This window comes from Chelonoidis abingdonii, chromosome 1 (assembly GCF_003597395.2).
Source record: "Chelonoidis abingdonii isolate Lonesome George chromosome 1, CheloAbing_2.0, whole genome shotgun sequence".
Taxonomy (NCBI): Eukaryota; Metazoa; Chordata; order Testudines; family Testudinidae; genus Chelonoidis; species Chelonoidis abingdonii.
In genome coordinates this window covers 212,579,241-212,585,240 of record NC_133769.1, presented here as the reverse complement: position 1 = coordinate 212,585,240, position 6,000 = coordinate 212,579,241, and positions in this window count along the sequence as shown.

Sequence of the window (6,000 nt, the reverse complement as noted above, 5' to 3'; positions counted from 1 at the left end):
CTCTCAGCCAGGGAGCCTTCCCCTCTCTTACCCACACAGTGCATGAGTTGGTGCCATCAGGGAGTCAAGTTTTTGGAAGACTCCCCTACACTCGCTGTTCGGGCACAACTCCCCCTGCACCAAGTCACACTATCATTTGGCCTAGCCAACCATCTGTTTGGAGGCTGGGCAGCTGGGTCAAATTTCAGTGGCTTTGTGACCACACAGCCAAAGTGATGCTTCAAGACCACTCCAAGACTTACTACGGGACGACTGCTTCAAAGTGGTCAGGCCACACCCCTTCCTGCAACCCCAGTTCTGCGACCTAGGGTACTTTGCACAAGTGCAGAAATCTTGGGGGTGAGGGGGATATTTACTCCCCCTCATTTACACCACTTCCCAGTTGCGATAAATTAAATTATAAATGAGAACTATAGCTACATATAGCACATTTCTGCAAAGAAAAACAAGCCTTAAGGACCCTTTTAAAACTATGATTAATTAGACTGTGCATGGTACAAATATTTATCCTGCACCCTTATTTCCCTCTCACTGGTCAATTTAATTAAGACGAGTCCCTTTGGATTATATTTCTGTAGAAAAGTGTGTTGCTTTCTTTGCCCAAGAGGGATGTCGTTCATTTTGAATGGAGATCTGAAAATTCATGTCTCCGCAGCTTATGAATATAGATGCAATTTAAAACACACACTTGGCTTGCTTGAACACTTAAGCATGGCTTGCTTTTTAAAGGCCCGATCCCAGAAGCACTGCTGAGTAGAGAGTATATGATGATGAGTTGGTCCCAATTATTTTCCTGTGACAGGAAAAAAGGAACAGAAGTAAAATAACACTAACCTATTGGCCAACTTTCTGTCAAAGGGAGGGGGGAAGAGCCATTGTGGCCTCAGCCCTCTTCTCTCCAATCTCACAGATCCCCACCTCAGCCCATAAAATGCCATGTATTTGCCAATCTGTGGCTTCAAAGGGAGGTGCCAGGGCGGGGAGGGGTGAGTCAAGCCTGATTACAGAAGACTCGCTGTGGCATCATCCCTCAAACCTATAAGGATCAGCCCACAAAGATCAGGATTATCTTATGCACATAACTTTTCAGCACCATTTGCCCTCACTAACTGCTCAGGTGCAACAGGGGAGCCTGTGCCAGCGAGGCTCCAGCATGACCGACAGGTTCTACGAGATCCAGTGAGTACCATTGCGGCCCTGAGATTTGTGGGGACTTCAGTGAGGCTCTCAAGCTGTCTGAAGAACCATGCTCATTGCCCAGTCTGGAATGGAGGCAAACCATGACCCCAACCCAACCCCCTTTTGCAAGATGTGGCAGACTCTCTGTGCAGCAAGGACAGAGAAAGTGAAATGATCTTAAAACTAAAACAACTCCTGATCCCTGACACAACATATCAGTTGAGAGAGAAAATGGCCTGTTGCACAACATACTCAGATCATTTCTGAAGATGCCGCATTAACTCCAGAGGCCGTGTGACCCAGTGGCTGGGCCCTGGATGAGGATGCCGGTGACCTGGGTTCTATTCCCAGCACTATCACTATGACTTCATGCAAATCACTTCACCTCTCTGGTTCTTTGTCTTGTCTGTTCAGATTTTGAGATCTTTGGGACATGGATTGTTTCTCACTGTGTAGCTGTACAGCACCCAGAAGTTTGCAAGACCCCCTTGGTGCTACTAGAATACAAGTAGTAAATCATAACAAAACTGCCATTTCTGTCTTTGGGCAAAGTATGTTCTCAGAACTGGGTGTCAGAACACTAAGGCTCAGATCAGAGAGGCATGAACCTCTTCGTGTGTCTGACTTTTCACTGTATCAATGTCATTTCTCCCATGAGTGAAAGTTCACAGGTACAAGTGTTTGAGAGACATCTCTAGGCTTTCCACGTTTTGTGTATGCAACTTGAACAATTCCTTCTGCTGCCTAGCCAATAAAGGATGAATACAACGCACCGCAAGGGCAAACAATAATGAAAGACTGCATCACTTGAGTTCTTCTTTAAAGGAACAACTTTTTGATCAAGGCTGAATAAGGTGTAATCTCCTGTCACATTTTCTTTGATTACCAAGCCCACCAATACACTATGCTCAGCCTGATTCACAAAACAAGGGACTTCACTGCTGGCTATGAAGGGCACCAGAATATTAACACTGTCTCTGCCAACGCTTCTGAAGCACACAAGGCTGATTTGAATCACTATGGGTGATTCATGCAGCTGACATCTGGGCAGGGCTGGAGGGGGTTTCTTTACGCTTTTACAGCACACAGTGCAGCTTCATGGCAATGCAATTCTAGCTCCCCAGTCCCAGCACCCTACAGAAAACACCTTGTATTGGACCATGGACTCCCTGTTAGTTTTATTTAAGGATGTTCAGTTAATGCCTGGCTTGCATTAACTAGTGTTTTAATTGGTGATGTCCTTGCTGAGAAGTTGGGCAAAGTCCTTGGTGAAATCTGGACCACTGACTAATGAAACTCATTGTGAACAAGTGGGATCCTGTCTTCAGTGCAGGACTGTAATATATTTTAAGCCCCCGTGTTTCACTTTGTTAATGTCTGGTAACTTTCAATTTCTGAAATCCCACTGTGGCAACACTGGCACTTCTAAACCACTATACTGTACAGGATGTTCTGGGCTGCACAAGGAATAGATGCTACAATGTTTAAAAGTAAATCCATTTGAGTTGGTGCAGTATTCAACTTATTATCAGTGCTACAAAAATAAATGCAACATTATAAAAAGTAGATCCAAGAATGACTTACATTGTGCTGTAAATTGTAGACACTGTTTAAGTTTGGTTTTCATGCTTTGGTTGTGAAAATACACAGTCTGCTTCCAGAATGACAGCAGGCTGCTTGTTACCCTTAAGTGATACCAACTCAGTGCAGCAAATGTGGAGCCAGTTAAAGAGTTGCTGTGAGCAACAGCAATATTAAATAAAAAGGAATTCTATATTGTACTCTAATTTATGCTGTGCATGTGACAACGGAGCATGTGAAAGCCTTTGGACAACAGATAACAGAGTAATCCTAAATGTTTAACCAATACAACTCTCACCAGCTCACCATCCTGGAGCCCCTACTTCAGGCCAGTCACAATGATGCAAGTGAATCCACCTCTCCTCTTTCCACGGGTTTGTGTTATCACACCAAATCAGAAGAACCAACACCAAGTCTCAAGTCCAGTTTGATGCCTTTTCCTTAGGCTATTGCTGTTTCTTGGAACAAAACAAAAGAGAAATAAACAAAGCTGCAATGCTTTGTATAGGCTTTTACAGAGTCTTCATCAAAGGCTTGTAGTATAGACAGTTATTCAATGGGTCCAGACCTTTCTGAGTCATTCCCCTTTTGTTCAAGAAATTCAGCCAGGACCCCATTAGTCCACAGGTTACTTCTCTTAGTCCACACACCATAGCTTTCTGCTGAATGTTTAGAGTTCCTTCCTTTCACATTCTATGCCTAGATCCAGGGATCCCTGCCAGAGGCTAAGGGCTTCCTACAGTCTCCTTTCACTAGCACTTCCTGGGATCCCTGCCCAAGCCACTCCACTCTAGACAATCCCCTCCTCCTTGTTCACAGGGAGGACCCGAAGAACTTTCCATATCTGCAACATCTTCATTCTCTAGCCCCTTTGGGCTCCCTCTCACCCCCTTAGCTGCCCTTCCTGATATTATCAGTTGTCCCTCATCAGGGCCAGCTACTCCATCACAGGGGAGCTTCACCTGTTTTCCTTAAAGGGTCCAGTCACCCCATGATAGAAACATTACATAAAAACAAAATTGAATTCACCAACAGCAAGGCCCTCAAGAGGAGGGTATCATTCACTTGACAGCTACATGCTGAAGGCTTGATTCTGCCTTCCAGCATGTTTGGTGTTAACATCAACATTATAAAGCCATGTACAGCTCTATATACCCCACTAACATGGAAAAGCTTACCCAGGAGGCTTTCCAGAGGAGAGTAAATATTCCAAAAATATCATAATACCATTTTACTGATAATCCAGAAGATAACAGACACAATCGCCTTTGATTTGTAACCCTGCTTCACAACAGAGGATGCACCCCCTCACACATGCGTTTTCATGCAAAAGTGCTTATTGACAAAGGAAGGAAAATAAATACAGAAAAGTGTGGAACTTTCCCTCTAAGAAACCAGTGGCAGTTGAGGGCTTTCTGGGCTTTCCAAAAAGTGCTCAATGACTAAAAGAATAGGGCACTGAGGTCACCACAATCCTAATTTTAAACCTCAACTGAGTGATTACCAATGTGAGTGAAGGACCTGATCCAAAGCTGGCTAAGTCAACAGGAATCTTTCCAATGATTTCAATGGACCCTGGAGCAGTGCCTAAATGTATATATTTTGTTAAAATGCATAACCCTGATGATTCCAGTATTCTTCTTCTCTGTAACTCATATAACATCTTGCCTGCTTGCTTAAATTAAGGACAATTTCAAAATAATGAACTGATTCTAGTCCTTGGTTCTGCTCCCACTGGAGGTTTTTATATATAAACATTTGTCCGTCACTTTACTAGTTCCCTATACTTCAGTGCTGTTATTGCAGACCTGCAGCTATAATAGGCTTTACAGACCAGTGTACAGACTTTTCTTAAAATGATGTGTGTGATGCACTGTACCACTCACCAATATATATGCAGAGCATTTTAAGAACGTTCTCTGACGGATAGGAATTATTGCTTTTAATATCCAGGGATAGTTTTGCTAAAGTTACTTAAGAACCCTCTGTCAGTTGTGAGCTCTGGCTTTCATTCACAATCCATTTTTATATCATGTACAGTGTATGATGCTGTGAGTTAAGGGAGGCAGCAAAATAAGACCCATTTATGCTCAATTAAGGTCAGATCCTGTTCACACTGAAATCAATAATAAAACTGCCACTGACTTAATGACCATTAGGGCTGCCCCTTCAGACAAAGCCCTCTGCTCCACTAGGGTGCCGGGTCTCTTGTTTTTCTAATCAGAAAAACTGATTTTGCCTCAGTGGGTTTTCTTTTCTTATTTTTTTGCTTTCCTACAGGAAATCAATGGGTGCATCTCTGGATCTGCTGAGTGGCCATAAAATATCAGTGCATGTGGCATATGGAAAGTGTTGAAATGCATTTGCATGTTGGTTTAGGAATTACACCACTGTTAGCTACAATTATTCCTGAAACATAACCCGAGAGCAAAATAAAGAGGATAGTTACATTAGAACAGATCTAAAGCCAACAAAGGATACATTTGCTTCCGGCTAATTGCACTTGCACAGTAAAATATTTGATGATAGGTTTGTGGAGGTTCTGTCTGCATGATAACTAGCCCTTTGAAAGCCTTCAAGGCCCACCCCACCCCATAGGCATAAAAGGTGGCAAATGCAATAGCACAGAGCTCAAAAGCATGAATCTCAATAGCCATTTGAGATACGATCCTGCTCTGAAACAGACTCTCACAAAAAGTAACAGAATAGAAGCTATGAAATGATGGGAAAAAATTAAATTAAAACAGGGGTTACATAAGCAGGACAAGAAGTATGTGGGAGAGCAGGGATGGAGAGAAATTGATCCATCGCATACGCTCTGGCTTTTCATGCAGAAATGGATTAACTCAGCTGCAGAGGCCAAAACATTCAGCTACTTTGATTAATTCAAATATATACACAAAATTAATGTACTTCAGCAAAAAACTTCCCTGGTACAGTGGGCTCATTGAACAACTGATTATTTAATTAAATGGAGTCTTGGCATCTTGCAAAACATATTTTAATGCATTTGTTTTTTAGCTGAAGCAAAAGGTTGGTGTTGTTCGGAAATTACTTCATTAATCACTCCCTCAGCTCTGAATCCAAAGGAGTTCCTACTACAGAAAATCTTTGCCTGTGTTAACCTTCAGGCTGCCATCAACGCCCACAGACACTCTTCCATTAAATCCATCTGTCCATCAAAATGGAAGAATGCCAGCAGCAAAACAGTTAAAGAGATGTAAAAATCCATACACTACT